This window comes from Leucoraja erinacea, chromosome 2 (genome assembly GCF_028641065.1).
Source record: "Leucoraja erinacea ecotype New England chromosome 2, Leri_hhj_1, whole genome shotgun sequence".
In the NCBI taxonomy this organism is placed as follows: domain Eukaryota; kingdom Metazoa; phylum Chordata; class Chondrichthyes; order Rajiformes; family Rajidae; genus Leucoraja; species Leucoraja erinaceus.
This window is the reverse complement of record NC_073378.1, coordinates 10,663,310-10,680,991: the sequence shown is the minus strand read 5'-3', so window position 1 is coordinate 10,680,991 and position 17,682 is coordinate 10,663,310.

Sequence of the window (17,682 nt, the reverse complement as noted above, 5' to 3'; positions counted from 1 at the left end):
TAGGGTGACAGTTACCAGTGGAGTGTCAATAGATCCCAGTTTAGGAAACTGAAGGGGAATGGAATGGGTAGAAGTATTGCCGCTGCTTCCTCCAACCTGCTGCAACCCCAGCAAGCTACCGGAATGACCAGCTACCCATACTGCAGGCACCATCTAGTGGTACTGGGAATGCACGCAAGTGAAGTGAAGTTTATTTGCGGAAGAGTTGAACCGTACTCGTGTCAGAGTCAGTGTAGAAACAGGCCGTTCGGCCAAACCTTTCCCACACCGACCAACATTTACCATCAGCCTGCATTTGGCCCTTATCCCTTTAAACCTGTCCTATCCATGTACCTGTCCAAATAAGTCTTAAACATTGCCATACTACCTGCCTCAACTGCCTCCTCCAGCAGCTCAGTCCATACACTCACCACTCACTGTCTGAGAAACTTAGAGAATGTCAGAGAAAGTTACCCCTCAGGTCTCCATTAAATATTTTCCCCTTCACCTTGAACCTCTGTCCTCTGATTTTCTATTCTCCTACTCTGGGCAAGAGACTGTGCGTTTACGCGATCTATTTTCTCGTGTGTAGGCGAGAACTCCAAAATAGGCATAATTTAAAGGATAGTTCAATTGAACCACAAGAGACTGTAGATAGTGGGGAAGGGGGAGGAGTGGAGTTAGCACTTGAAATTAGAGAGTGCAGAGTTAATACTGTTGGGTTACCCAAATGCAATACAAAGTGCTGATATGTGGCATCACCGACAGTGGAGGCGGCCATTGACAGAACTGTCAATATTGGAGTGGCAAATAACCAAGAGCTACAGTAGACTGGTGGACAGAATGCAAGTGCTCAGCAAAACATTCACCTGGCATAGCCGATGCAGACAAGGCCATATCAGGAGTACCGGATGCAATTCCCTGTGCAATCTTTCGCAGCTTTCCACCCCCTAATCCATCAGTCTGAAAGAAGATGCCACCACGAAATATCGGGTCCATTCCTTCCACAGACGCTGCCTGACCCACTGGGTTCAAGCATTTGGTTTTATTTGCTCCGGAAGAGATTTTGTTGAGCCCTTCTCTTTCCCTTAACACAGTGCCCTCCGTACTTTACCTTGTTCCACTCAATTTGTGAACCTGGATTCACTGCACCCCTTCAGCTGCCAGAGAAAGGAACTGTTCCTTCCTACGAGTTGCCCCGAAGACCACATACCTTTGACAATCAGCATACATCCATTGCGAGATCAAGTGTTTATTGAAGGCTCAATATGCCCAATACTTTTCACCCTCGGGTGTTTGCCTAGCTTCCATTTATTGTATCCATGCTATTTGCTTACACTTTGTGATGGCAAGATTATATATTCTGCTTTAAAATTTCTCAGTGATCTGCTCGTTTCCGTTGAGAGATCTTCCCATGCCAACCACTGAAAACTGGTCAAATCAGGCGGTTTACTTTAATGCCCTTGATCCAGGCAAGGTTTAGTTTAGTTTATTATTGTCACTTGTACCAAGGTACAATTAAAAGCTTTTGTTTGCATGCATATCCAGTCAAAGACTATACATGTATACAATCAAGCCGTCCACAGATAAGTCCACAGATCCTCATCTGGGACCAGCCACAAAGTCGCCGCCACACTCTGGCACCATCTGGTACTGCAGTATATAGCAGTCATGAAAGATAGATTCTGGTCAAATAACTGTTGTTATATAGTATTTCTGGCCACTAATCAATGAACAACTTTCTCCCAGTAGAAAGTTTATCAGGCTAACCTGTTATTAAACCCCAAGGTGACAACTGGTAACAGGCACACACAATATCTACTCCCTCCCATCATCTTCCCAGCAGAATGGGAAGAGCAATTGGGAGGCTGGTGAATGAAGTGTCATTGTCCTTGTACAGGTGACAGGTAGAAGCCATAGTGAGCAAACTGAGTGATAAGACAAAGGGAACGTGGGAGAGAGGATTTGGTCAATAACTTATTGCAGAAAGCTCCTTTGTCCAGTCCATTCAATAGACAATAGGTGCAGGAGAAGGCCATTCAGCTCTTCGAGCCAGCACTGCAATTCAATGTGATCACGGCTGATCATCCCCAATCAGTACCCCATTCCTGTCTTCTCCCCATATCCCCCGACTCCGCTATTTTGAAGAGCCCTACCTAGCTCTCTCTTGAAAGGATCCAGAGAACCTGCCTCCACCGCCCTCTGAGGCAGAGAATTCCACAGACTCACCACTCTGTGAGAAAAAGTGTTTCCTCGTCTCCGTTCTAAATGACTTACTCCTTATTCTTAAACTGTGGCCCCTGGTTCCCAACATCGAGAACATGTTTCCTGCCTCTAGCATGTCCAAACCCTTAACAATCTTATACGTTTCAATGAGATCCACTTTCATTATTCTAAACTCCAGAGTGTACAAGCCCAGCTGCTCAATTCGCTCAGCATATAACAGTCCCGATATCCCAGGAATTAACCTTGTAAACCTAAGCTGCACTCCCTCAATAGCAAGAATGTCCTTCCTCAAATTAGGGGACCAAAACTGCACACAATCCAGGTGTGGTCTCACGAGGGCTCTGTACAACTGCAGAAGGACCTCTTTGTTCCTATATATGATTCCTCTTGTTAGGAAGGCAGATTACTATCTAAATGGTGTATTTTTGGGAAAAGAGGAAGTACAACGGGATCTGGTGGTCCTTGTACATCAGTCTATGAAAGTAAGCATGCAGGTACAGCAGGCAGTGAAGAAAGCAAATGGCATGATGGCCTTTATAACAAGAGGAATCGAATATAGGAGCAAAGAGGTCCTTCTGTAGTTGTACAGAGCCCAAGTGAGACCACACGTGGAGTATTGTGTACAGTTTTGGTCCCCTAATTTGAGGAAGGACATTCTTGCTATTGAGGGAGTGCATAGCGAGTGAGTAAGTTTGTTGGCCAAGTATTCATATACAAGGAATTGGCCTTGGTGCTCCGCCCACAAGTAACAACATGATATACAGTGACAGTTACAAATGACTCAGAAAACACTAAACATTAATAATAAAACATTAATGATAAAACACCATTGATCAAGCAGCTGAACCAACAAAATACCAGATCAAAGGGAGGCTACAGATTTTTGGCTGTTGAGTAGAGCAACTACTCGTGGATAAAAACTGTTTTGATGTCTGGCTGTGTCAGCTTTGACAATCCGGAGTCGCCTTCCAGAGGGAAGTGATTCAAAGAGCTTGTGGCCAGGGTGAGAGGGGTCAGAGATGATCTTGCCCACTCGCTTCCTGGCCCTTGCAGTGTACAGTTAATCAATGGAGGGAAGGTTGCAGCCAATAACCTTCTCTGCTGATCGGACGATTCGCTGCAGCCTCCAGGTGTCGTGCTTGGTGGCTGAGCCAAACCAGACCATGGTGGAGAAGGTGAGGACAGACTCTACGATGACCATATAGAATTGGACCATCATTGCCTGTGGCAGATTGTGCTTCCTCAGCTGCTGCAGGAAGTACATCCTCTGTTGTGCCTTTTTGACTGTGGAGTGGGTGGAGACCATGGAAAATAGATGGAGTAAGCCATTCAGCCCTTTGAGCCAACACCTGATCATCCAAAATTAGTACCCCATTCCTGCTTTCTCCCCACATCCCTTGATTCAGTGAGCCCCGAGAGCTATATCTAACTCTCTCTTGAAAACATCTAGTGAATTTGCCTCCACTGCCTTCTGTGGCAGAGAATTCCCCAGATTCACAACTCTCTGGGCAAAAAAGTATTTCCTCATCCCCCATCTCAGTCCTCGGCATATCTCATTTCAGACATTACTGCCTAGAAGTAACCGATTTTAAATCATCTTATTATTACTAAAGCATCATTGTAACCGATTTTAAATCATCTTATTATTACTACATGGGAATTGCATCTCCTGGTATATTTCTCCTTGCTCAGACTGCACTTTGATTTAATGTTTCCTCCAGCTCCAACTGCAGGAGCTGCTCACTTTCAATTGTTGGATGAAGTTATTTCCCTTTCACTTTGTGATATTTGAAAACAGACTTTTTCTTGCAGTTATGTCTCAGAATGGAGGTAGATGAGACTGCATGGGTAACCTACAAGCCAACAGCATGAACATTGAATTGTCTAATTTGAGGGACCTCTACTCCATTGCAGACATTGGACTTTGTGTACAGACCTAGTGTGCTACAATTCTGAAAAATACAGTATTTAGTGCACTCAGTACCTTCCCATCACTCTCCCTATCCAACCGTATGGCTTGTTTGCACTCATGAATAATATCCAATTTGATACCATACAAAACTCGACAACTTATTATTAATATAGAAAGGAACTGCAGATGCTGGTGGATAATAAAGGTCAAAGCGCAGGTCAGGCCACATCTCTGGCAAACATGGATCGGTGGAACATGGATTCAGGTCAAAACCCTCCCGCAGACTGGGGAAGGGACATTTCGGGTTCCTCCAGCACTGTGTCAGATACTGTTCATGTATCTGAGCAGTGAAAATTGCTAGTGTTACAATGCAAAACACATTCTGCATACCTGTCATCACAATGCTTCTACCAGTAGATACAATCAACACAATAGCAGTTTACATTTACAGAGTATAGCCATCTGCTTTGCAACATGCATTTTTATTTAATTCCTTCCTCAATGTCAATTAAAGTTTTTGGAGACATGCTGCTGGTAAGGTCCGTTCTTATTTTCTGGTCATTATAGAGAACACAGCATATTTCCATAAACTGCCACAGTCAGAGTTAGATTCAATTGAATGAAATGCTGGGCCACTTCAGAGAGCTGGGCAAGACGTGGTCTTGGACTAGAAGCATTGAACAGAGGTCTTCAAGGACTAAGAGGACTTTGCTGAGATGTTAGAATTTTCCCCTCAGTCAGAGTGCATGGCAACATGGCCTTCAACCCAACACAATGATGGTGATCCAGAGATCCATCTAAGCTAGTCCCATTTACCACATTTGATCCATATCCCTCCTAACATGTTCTATCTATCTACTGTACAAAGAGGGTTTAATGTTATTGGATCTCTCTCTCAACGACTTCCACTGGCAGCTTATTCCATATATTCAACACACTCTGAAAATGTTGCTCCCCAGGTTCCTATTAAATCAAGCCCCTCTTATGTTCAACCCATACCATTGAGTTTGATTCCCTAACCCCGAGGAAAAATCTCTTCATTCACTGGCCTTCATGATTTTATACACTACTATAAAGATCACCTGTGCTCCAAGGAATTGAATCCTAATCTGACCAACCACTCCCTATAACCGAGTCCCTGGAGTCCTTGCAACATTGTGAATCTTTTCTGCACTTGTTCCAAGTGTATGGCATCTTTCCTGACCAAAAGCGAACATATTACTCCAAGCGCAGCCTGACCAAATGGCCAAACTACAATACAACATCCCAACATCTATGACCCAATGGATAAAGGTCAGCGTGAGAAAGGTCACCACCACCCATTCCACCAAAGATGTTTGTTTCAGAGAGCCATGTACATTCATTGTGTCTACCTTCAATTTACCAGCATCTGCAGTTATTTATTAAACCTTCTTGCATGCCTCCGTTCTACACTTCCAGGACCCTAGGTTTAGGTTTATTATTGTCACATGTACCAAGGTACAGTGAAAAGCTTCATTTTACATACTATCCAATCAGATAATACCAAAGTCAAGTATAATAAATCAAGCAAAGGGGAAAATACAAAATGCAGAATAAAATTCTCAGTACAATAAGCTTTGTCCATTGAGAGTAGGGAAGATTCAAACAAGAGGACATGATTTGAGAATTAAGGGACAGAAGTTTAGGGGTAACACGAGGGGGAACTTCTTTACTCAGAGAGTGGTAGCTGTGTGGAATGAGCTTCCAGTGGAAGTGGTGGAGGCAGGTTTGATTTTATCATTTAAAAATAAATTGGATAGGCATATGGACGGGAAAGGAATGGAGGGTTATGGTCCGAGTGCAGGTAGATGGGACTAGGGGAGAATGAGTGTTCGGCACGGACTAGAAGGGCCGAGATGGCCTGTTTCCGTGCTGTAATTGTTATATGGTTACTGCAGGACATTCTTTACCATTCACTATGAATGCCCTGTCCTGGTTTGACTTCCCAAAGTGCAACACCTCCCACTAATTGGAGTTAAACACTAGTTGGGCGACCACATTCCTTGGGCCACTTGGGCCACAAGAATCTTGGACAGCTGAGTAATGTTTGATCATCTACAATATCACCATTTTAGTGCTAGCTACAAACTTACTAATCATGCCCTGTACATTTTCATCCAAATTAATATGGATGACCAGCCACCCACAAACAATGGGCCCAGCCACCCACACACACACACATTAGTCACTGGCTGCAAGCCTTAATGAAGCTTCCACCATGAACCTCTGCTTCCTACCAAAGCTAATTATAGACAATAGGTGCAGGAGTAGGCCATTCGGCCCTCCGCACCAGCACCGCCATTCAATGTGATCAAGGACGATCACATAATGTTTATGTTTTACACCACCCGCTAGTGAGTTCTCCCTGTCGTAGCACATGTGATTTAACCTTCCAAAACTGCAGACTACCAGTGCAGAACCTTAAAGGCATTGAAATAACAAAAACTCCATGTAGACAAAGTAGTAATTGACTACCACCAATGTACCGGAATCAATGCAGAACTAAATCCGCATTCCATGTATTGATTAGGATTGACAAACCAATTGAGGCCAGATCAACACTACACCCAGAAAGCATTGATTCGATTCAATTCACAGCAAAATAATACTTGTATTAATTGTTTAAGAAGGAACTGCAGATGCTGGAAAATCTAAGGTAGACAAAATTGCTGGAGAAACTCAGCGGTTGAGGCAGTATCTATGGAGCGAAGGAAATAGGCAACGTTTCCGGTCGAGATCCTTCTTCAGACTGAGGTGTGGGGTGGGGGCGAAGAAAGGAAGAGGCGGAGACAGTGGGCTGTGGGAGAGCTTGGAAGGGGAAGGGAAGAGAGATAAAGCAGGGAAAGCTGCTTAATTAATTGTATTAATTGCACTACTTACACAATTTGAAAATATTGCAGTTAAATTCAAGCATAAAATTGTGAAATATGTGAATTTCATGTTGGAATTTTACTTCAACCAGTCTGTTGCAGTAGTCATACTAGACCAAAAAAACTGATAGAGTCCACTCAGACTGAAGAGTTCCAACACAAACATCACATCCATGTTCTTTAGGGGGAAGACACAAAATGCTGGAGTAACTGAACAAGTTATGCAGCATCTCTGGAGAAAAAGAATGAGTGATGTTTGAGGTCAGGACCCCTCTTTTCAGGTCGGGACGACACAACCCTGATTGGACTGATCCATGATGGGGAGGAATCAGTCTACAGACAGGAAGTGTCACAGCTGGCGTTGTGGTGCCATGGCAACAACCTAGAGCTCAAAGCTCTTAAGACAGTGGAATTGATTGTAGATTTTAGGAGAGCTCCCCCTCCCCTCACCCCACTCACCATCAACAACACCACAGTCACATCTGTGGAGTATTTTAAGTTCCTGGGAACCATCATCTCCAAGGACCTTACGTGGGGGGCTACCATTGACTCCGCAGTCAAAAAAGGCACAACATAGAAAATAGGTGCACGAGTAGGCCTTTCGGCCCTTCGAGCCTGCACCGCCATTCGGCTGATCATCCAACTCAGTATCCCAAACCTGCCTTCTCTCCATACCCCCGATCCCTTTAGCCATAAGGGCCACATCTAACTCCCTCTTAAATATAGCCAATGAACTGGCCTCAACTACCTTCTGTGGCAGAGAATTCCAGAACAGAAGAAGTACAACAGAGGATGTACTTCCTGCGGCAGCTGAGGAGGCACAATCTGCCACAGGCAATGATGGTCCTATTCTACACAGCCATCGTAGAGTCTGTTCTCACCTTCCCCATCATGGTCTGGTTTGTCTCAGCCACCAAGCACGACACCTGGAGGCGAATTGTCCGATCAGCAGAGAAGATTATTGGCTGCAACCTTCCCTCCATTTATGAACTGTACACTGCAAGGGCAAGGAAGCGAGCGGGCAAGATCATCTCCGACCCGTCTCACCCTGGCCACAAACTCTTTGAATCACTTCCCTCTGGAAGGAGACTCCGGATTGTCAAAACTGCCACAGCCAGACATAAAAACAGTTTTTATCCATGAGTAGTTGCTCCACTCAACAGCCAAAAATCTGTAGCCTCCCTTTAATCTGGTTTTTTGTTGGTTCACATGCTTGATCAATGGTGTTTTATCATTAATGTTTTATTATTATTAATGTTCAGTGTTTTCTGAGTCATTCGTAACTGTCAATGCATGTCATGTTGTTATTTGCGGGCGGAGCACCAAGGCAAATTCCTTGTATGTGAATACTTGGCCATTAAACTTACTTACATTTCAGACTCCAAGGATGTTGCCTGACCATCCGAGTTTCTCCAGCACTTTGGGTCTTCTTTTGCAAACCTGCATCTGCAGTTCCTCATCTCTAGCTAAGAGATGGTCTTGGCATCATGGCCAGCACAGGCATTCAGCACTAAAGGGCCTGTTATTGTATTGTACTGTTCTATGTTATCTCAAAGAATATCACAGCAGACTCAGTCATCACAAGAGCATGAAGACCAAAGAGCTACTTGCAATTACCAATAATGTCAGCAGAGGTCACCCTTTCCCAATAGGTAACAGCACTATTGTTCTGAACCAGGATTCAAGATGGATGAAGATCGTTCTGGAGTGAATGAAAAACTGCTGGAGGAAAACAGTGGGTCAAGCACCATCTGTGGGAGTTGAGGAATTATTAACATTTCAGGTCAAGAAAGCCAACATAATCACAAACATTGTGGGCTGAAGGGCCTGTTCTTGTGTTGTACTTTTCTATGTTACATAGAAAATAGGTGCAGGAGTAGGCCATTCGGCCCTTCGAGCCTGCACCGCCATTCAATATGATCATGTCTGATCATCCAACTCGGTATCCCATCCCTGCCTTCTCTCCATACCCCCTGACCCCTTTAGCCACAAGGGCCACATCTAACTCCCTCTTAAATATAGCCCATGAACTGGCCTCAACTACCTTCTGTGACAGAGAATTCCACAGATTCACCACTCTCTGTGTAAAAATGATTTTCTCATCTCGGTCCTAAAAGACTTCCCTCTTATTCTTAAACTGTGACCCATAGTTCTGGACTTCCCATAAGCTCTATAGGTTTTATAAGCAAAGACTTGTTCCACTCTGATCTTTCATTTTTCCTGATCGGGTACCATTCAATGCACCTCTACCCCATTGCAGGCATTGGGAAGTTTACAGATACAGCATGGAAACGGGCCCTTCAGCCCACCAAGTCCATGCTGACCAGTGATCCCCGTACACTAGCACGACACTATACACAATTTACAATTTTTACCAGCGCCAATTAATTTACAAACCTATCCATCTTTGTACTATGGGCAGAAACCAGAACTCCCGGAGAAAACCCACGCAGTCCCATCGGAGAACTCCGACACAGACAGCTCTCATAGTCAGGATCTCTGGCGCTGGAAGGCGGAAACCCTACTGTTGTGGCACCATGCTGCCCTGTGTCTGTGGAACTAATGTGTTACAATGCTGAGAACTATATGCCACATCTATCTTGTGCTTTGGTCTACCTATTACACTTGGGATTGACGATTGAATTTATGTATAGTATTATCCGATCAGGCATGGTGAGAAGGAATCCTGGCCATATCCCACTGGCAGGCCTAGTTCACCTGCCGCAGAGCTGGAACTGTCCAACCCATGTCTCAGACAAAAATTATTTTGCCTCAACAAGGTCCAAGCTGAAGTTCACTCAACATAGAACTTTAGTCGACAAAGCGCACCACAGGGGAAATGTACTGCCCCAACGTCCCCTTTCTCTTGCCACAACAAAAATATAGTAACATTTAGTTACAGGAACTTGAAGTTAGTTACATTTCACAAGTTCTAGTAGAATTAGACCATTCAGCCCATTGAGTCTACTCCACCATTCAATCATGGTTAATTTCTGCCTACTAATCCCATATTCCTGTCTTCCCCCATAATCCTTGACATCCATTCTAATGAAGAATTTGTCTATCTGCCTTAAAAAATATCCATTGTGGCAATCGATTGCCCTCTGCGGCAATGAGTTCCATATGTTAACTACCCTTCCACTAAAGAATATCCTTCTCTAAACGAGTGCCATTTAATTCTGAGGCTATGACCTCTGGTCCTAGACTCTCCCACCAGTGGAAACATCCTTTCCACATCCACTATCAATGCCTTTCATTATTCTGCAAGTTTCAATTAAGTTTTCCCCAAACCTTCTAAACTCCAGCAAATAGAGGCCCAGGGCTGTCAAACGCTCATCATATGCTAACCCACTCATTCCTAGAATCATTCTTGTAAATCTCCTCTGGCCCCTCTCAAGAGCCAGCACATCCATCCTCAGATATGGGGCCCACATTTGCTCACAGTAAATTACTTAATAACATTTGGAAAGAATAAACAGTAATTATTAAACTTGTAACTCTCCCCAACTCCTCCCCATAACTTTTATCCAGGCAATTATGATACATTTTTAGCCTTTATCAAACACTCAAATCGAGTCACCATCAACCAGAATTACATCGAGTCACTGCAAAATTATACAAATGAGAACCAACAAAAGGTTCACCAGTAGTAGAAGGATTAAAACCTGTAATCTTTATATTGAAGGCAAAATGTTACACCAAAAAAAACCCAACACACACCCCCTCCAAATGAGTTAACAGCCTTTGCCTTACCATCATATATATATATATATAGAGAGAGAGAGAGGCCCTTTCACAATGTGCCTTGTACCTTATCCAGTCCAGCAGCACTTGAATTAAGCAGCTGACAATCATTTATTAACACAATTACCCCATTTAGGTTTTAGAACAGTTCACTGCTGCTCATCATAACACCTTAATTGCAAATTCATTGAATCAGGAATGCCCTTAAAAACCTCTGTGGTGGATGCCCACTAATTCAAGTAGCTTTATATGAACAAATAACCATATAACAATTACAGCACGGAAACAGGTCATCTTGGCCCTGCAAGTCCGTGCCGAACAATTATTTTCCCTTAGTCCCACCTGCCTGCACTCATACCATAACCCTCCATTCCCTTCTCATCCATATCCCTATCCAATTTATTTTTAAATGATACCAATGAACCTGCCGCCACCACTTCCACTGGAAGCTCATTCCACACCACCACCACTCTCTGAGTAAAGAAATTCCCCCTCATGTTACCCCTAAACTTCTGTCCCTAAATTCTGAAGTCATGTCCTCTTGTTTGAATCTTCCCTATTCTCAAAGGGAAAAGCTTGTCCACATCAACTCTGTCTATCCCTCTCATCATTTTAAAGACCTCTATCAAGTCCCCCCTTAACCTTCTGCGCTCCAGAGAATAAAGACCTAACTTATTCAACCTTTCTCTGTAACTTAGTTGTTGAAACCCAGGCAACATTCTAGTAAATCTCCTCTGTGCTCTCTCTATTTTGTTGACATCCTTCCTATAATTGGGCGACCAAAATTGTACACCATACTCCAGATTTGGTCTCACCAATGCCTTGTACAATTTTAACATTACATCCCAGCTTCTAGACTCAATGCTCTGATTAATAAAGGCTAGCATACCAAAAGCTTTCTTTACCACCCTATCTATATTTTTTCACACAGAGAGTGGTGAATCTCTGGAACTATCTGCCACAGAGGGTAGTTGAGGCCATTTCATTGGCTATATTTAAGAGGGAGTTAGATGTGGCCCTTGTGGCTAAGGGGATCAGGGGGTATGGAGAGAAAGCAGGTACGGGATACTGAGTTGGATGATCAGCCATGATCATATTGAATGGCGGTGCAGGCTCGAAGGGCCGAATGGCCTACTCCTGCACCTAATTTCTATGTTTCTATGAGATTCCACCTTCAAGGAACTATGTACGGTATTCCCAGATCCCTCTGTTCAACTGCATTCTTCAATTCCCTACCATTTCAGCTTCCAGTGACACAAAACCTCATAAAACTTCCAGTGGAAGTGGTGGAGGCAGGTTCGTTGATATAATTTAAAAATAAATTGGATAGGCATATGGATGAGAAGGGAATGGAGGGTTATGGTATGAGTGCAGGCAGGTGGGACTAAGGGAAAATAATTGTTCGGCACAGACTTGAAGGGCCGAGATGGCCTGTTTCCGTGCTGTAATTGTTATATGGTTATATGGTTATTTACCATGTACGTCCTATTTTGATTTGTCCTGCCAAGGTGTAGCACCTCACATTTATCAGCATTAAACTCAATCTGCCATCTTTCAGCCCATTCTTCCAAATGGCCTAAATCACTCTGTAGACTTTGAAAATCCTCTTCATTATCCACAACACCCCCTATCTTGGTATCATCTGCATACTTACTAATCTAATTTACCACACCTTCATCCAGATCATTGATGTACATGACAAACAACAAAGGACCCAACACAGATCCCCGAGGCACCCCATATAACCATAACCATATAACCATATAACAATTACAGCACGGAAACAGGCCATCTCGACCCTTCTAGTCCGTGCCGAACACATAATCTCCCCTAGTCCCATATACCTGCGCTCAGACCATAACCCTCCATTCCCTTCCCATCCATATAACTATCCAATTTATTTTTAAATGATAAAAACAAACCTGCCTCCACCACCTTCACTGGAAGTTCATTCCACACAGCTACCACTCTCTGAGTAAAGAAGTTCCCCCTCATGTTACCCCTAAACTTCAGTCCCTTAATTCTCATGTCATGTCCCCTTGTTTGAATCTTCCCTACTCTCAGTGGGAAAAGCTTTTCCACGTCAACTCTGTCTATCCCTCTCATCATTTTAAAAACCTCTATCAAGTCCCCCCTTAACCTTCTGCGCTCCAAAGAATAAAGTCCTAACTTGTTCAACCTTTCTCTGTAACTTAGTTGCTGAAACCCAGGCAACATTCTAGTAAATCTCCTCTGTACTCTCTCTATTTTGTTGACCAGTCCACTAGTCACCTGCCGCCAACCCGACAAACAGCCATCCATCATTATCCTCTGGCGTCTCCCATTCAGCCACTGTTGAATCCATCTTGCTACTCCTGCATTTATATCCAACAGTTGAACCTTCTTAACCAACCTTCCATGAGGAACCTTGTCAAAGTCCATATAGACAACATCCACTGCTTTACCCTCTTCAATTTCCCTAGTAACCTCTTCAAAAAATTCAAGAAGAATGACCTTCCAGGCACAAATCCATGTTGACTGTTCCTAATCAGACCCTGTTTATCCAGATGCTTATATATATAATCTCTAAGTATCTTTTCCATTAATTTGCCCACCGCTGAAGTCAAACTAACAGGTCTATAATTGCTAGGTTTACTCTTAGAACCCTTTTTAAACAATGGAACAACATGCGCTGTACGCCAATCCTAGGGGACTATTCCCGTTTCTAATGACATTTGAAATATTTCTGTCATAGCCCCGGCTATTTCTACACTAACTTCCCTCAATGTCCTAGGGAATATCCTGTCAGGACCTGGAGACTTATCCACTTTTATATTTTTCAAAAGTGTCAGTACTTCTTTTACTTTGAACCTCATAGTATCCATAGCTACTCTACTAGTTTCCCTTACCTCACATAATTCAATATCCTTCTCCTTGGTGAATACCGAAGAAAATAAATTGTTCAATATCTCCCCCATCTCTTTTGGCTCTGCAGATAGCTGTCCACACTGTCTCTCCAATGGACCAACTTTATCCCTCGTTATCCTTTTGCTATTAATATAGCTGTAGAAACCCTATGGATGTACTTTAACCTTACTTGCCAAAGCAACCTCATATCTTCTTTTAGCTTTTCAAATTTATTTCTTAAGATTCTTTTTACATTCCTTATACTCCTTAAGCACCTCATTTACTTCATGCTGCCTATAATTATTGTAGATCTCCCTATTTTTCCGAACAAGATGTCCCATTTCCTTTGAAAACCAGGGCTCATTCCAATTTTTACTTACTTTCAACCGAACAGGGACATAAAGATTCTGTACTCTTAAAATTTCCCCTTTAAATGTCCTCCATTTCTCTTCTACATCCTTCCCATAAAACAAAATGTCCCAGTTCACTCATTTTAAATCATTTTGCATCTCATCAAAGTTAGCCTTTCTCCAATCAAAAATCTCAACCCTAGGTCCAGTTCTGACCCTGTCCATAATTATATTGAAACTAATGGTATTGTGATCACTGGACCCGAAGTGCTCCCCAACGCATACCTCCGCCACCTGTCCCGTCTCATTTCCTAACAGGAGGTCCAGCACTGCCCCTCCTCTAGTAGGTACCTCTATGTATTGCTGCAAAAACTATCCTGCACACATTTTACAAACTCCAAACCATCCAGCCCATTTACAGAATGTGTTTCCCAGTCTATGTGTGGAAAATCGAAATCTCCCACAATCACTATCTTGTGCTTACTACTAATATCTGCTATCTCCTTACATATTTGCTCTTCCAATTCTCGATCCCCATTTGGCAGTCTATAATACACCCCTGTAAGTGTTGCTACACCTTTCCCACTTCTCAGTTCCACCCAAATAGCCTCCCTAGATGAGCCCTCCAATCTATCCTGCCAAAGCACTGCTGTAATATCTTCCCTGACTAGCAATGCAACACCTCCACCTCTTGCCCCTCCAATTCTATCACACCTGAAGCAACGAAATCCTGGAATATTTAGTTTCCAATCACAGCCCTCCTGCAACCATGTTTCACTGATCGCCACAACATTATACTTCCATGTGTCAATCCAGGCTCTAAGCTCATCCACCTTTCTTACAATGCTCCTAGCATTAAAATATACACATTTAAGAAACCCCCCGCCTCTTATTCTCTGTTTATTTCCTTTTTCTTCTTTCTCCTCTTGTGTCCGAGTGCTTCCCATTTCTGCTTCCTGCCTCCCATTCTGTCTACTTGCTTTCTCTATTTGAGTCCCTCGCCCCATCCATTCTAGTTTAAAGTCTCCCCAGTAGCCTTTGCAAAATTTCCCCGCCAGGATATTGGTCCCCCTCGGGTTCAAGTGCAACACATCCTTTCTGTACAGGTCCCACCTTCCCCAAAAGAAGTCCCAATGATCCAGAAACTTGAATCCCTGCCCTCTGCACCAGTCTTTCAGCCACGCATTTATCCTCCACCTCGCTCCATTCCTACTCTCATTGTCGCGTGGCACAGGCAGTAATCCTGAGATTGTTACCTTTTTGGTCCTTTTCCTTAACTCTCCTCCCAACTCCCTAAATCCTCCCTTCAGGACCTCTTCCCTTTTTTTTTACCCATGTCATTGGTACCTATATGTACCACGACCTCAGGCTCCTCTCCCTCTGATTTCAGGATATCTTGGATAGCAAGAATGTCCTTCCTCAAATTAGGGGACCAAAATTGCACACAATACTCATTGTGGTCTCACTAGGGCCCTGTACAACTGCAGAAGGACCTCTTTGCACCTACACTCTATGTTATGAAGGCCAACATGCCATTCACTTTCTTCACTGCCTGCTGGGTACCTGCCAGGGGTTATGGAGAGAAGGCAGGAGAATGGGGTTGAGGGAAAGATAGATCCAGCCATGATTGAATGGTGAAGGAGACTTGATGGGCCAAATGGCCTAATTCTGCTCCTATCACATGAATTTGAACATGAACTGATCAGCCCCAGGCCTCATATCCTCCTCTGCACCTGTTCTCCATGGACCTCAACTCATGATCTTTCAAGACGTGGTCTATTTCCTCATTAAATACAAGTATTTCATATAACATATGTTTCTGTACTGCCTGTTGGATACAATGTGATTGATGAATTAGAGAACACTATTTGCATGACGAGGGTCAATGGGTTGCAATATGATTTCGACCATGAATTATTGAACACTTTTAAAGTGACACTGGATATTGGTGAGCAGAAAAAAAGCTTTTTTGCAAAAATATGGCCCAATATAACCAATGTTTCAATATAACCATAGCATCATCGCATGACACTATTGTTTCATAGTTTGTCAGTTTCCACTGCTGGTGGCCTTTGAAACATAGAAACATAGAAACATAGAAATTAGGTGCAGGAGTAGGCCATTCGGCCCTTCGAGCCTGCACCGCCATTCAATATGATCATGGCTGATCATCCAACTCAGTATCCCGTACCTGCCTTCTCTCCATACCCCCTGATCCCCTTAGCCACAAGGACCACATCTAACTCCCTCTTAAATATAGCCAATGAACTGGCCTCAACTACCCTCTGTGGCAGAGAGTTCCAGAGATTCACCACTCTCTGTGTGAAAAAAGTTCTTCTCATCTCGGTTTTAAAGGATTTCCCCTTTACCCTTAAGCTGTGACCCCTGGTCCTGGACTTCCCCAACATCGGGAACAATCTTCCTGCATCTAGCCTGTCCAACCCCTTAAGAATTTTGTAAGATTCTATAAGATCCCCTCTCAATCTTCTAAATTCTAGAGAGTATAAACCAAGTGATAGACAAGCATCACTTCTACTGCAATCACTGCCACTTATACAATGATACTCTATTAAACAATGTAATACACAGCCTTTTGTACTTTTAGCAATTAAAAAACCATAAAACTATATAAAAAAAGAACCTTTATTTTTAAAAATACGTTACCGGTACTTAATACAATGAAACACTCTTGTCTTGATTGTTGTTGTGATGTATGAACTGGGCAGCTTAGAGGCTGGATTTTATAAAAAGTATTTTATCATCGGGAGAAACACATATTCTCTTGGAGATTCTATCAGTTGAATCTTCCAAATTCAATGTATACATCAAGATTTTATACAATTAAGATCAAAGATAACAGCAGGTGATAGAATAACATTTGAAAAGCTAAAGTGATATTGTTTACTTCAATAATTTGAATCTGTCAAAAGTTTGCATTGAATGCACATTTACAATGTCAGCATGCTGAAATTGACAAGACACCTCTGTATGTTCAAACACCTTTAAATGAATAAAATAATTTGTATGGAAGGTCTAAATTCTTGTGAGGACAGGGAACGCAGACATCCGACAGTTAGCGTGGTGTTGGTTAATTCTCATGTGTATACACATAGCCCAATTATTGATGTTAAAATACGCCTATGGGAGTGTTACGACCCAAAATGTCACCCATCCTTTTTCTCCAGAGATGTTGCCTGATCCGCTGAGTTACTCCAGCACATTGTGACCTATCCCAATGCCTATGACCATTTTTGCCACACCAAGTGATTTTGGCCTGGAAGTTTCTTCTTTTCTATCACAAGGGTGTGAATTAATCTGAAGATATCTGGTTTTAAGCAGATCAACTAACATATCCCATTGGCTTACATTGCAAAGGCGAAAGCAAACGCCTGATGCACAGGCAAATGCTTTGTGGCCATGTCAGTGGACCATACTCTTAATTTACTAAGCAATCCTTTTAATTTCAAACTGATTACTGCTTGCATCCTGAAGACGCGTTCTTACTTGAATTTACACCTGCTATATCGTAATTTTCTAACTCCTGCATAATCCCGAACAGTTTGCAAAATATTTAATTGGGTGCAAAGTGCTATGCCATTCTGAGTTAATGAAATATGTCACCTGAATGCAGTCTTTCTCTTTATTCTTTGTAAGACATTTGTAAAATGAATCCTTGAAATAATGATGCAGATTT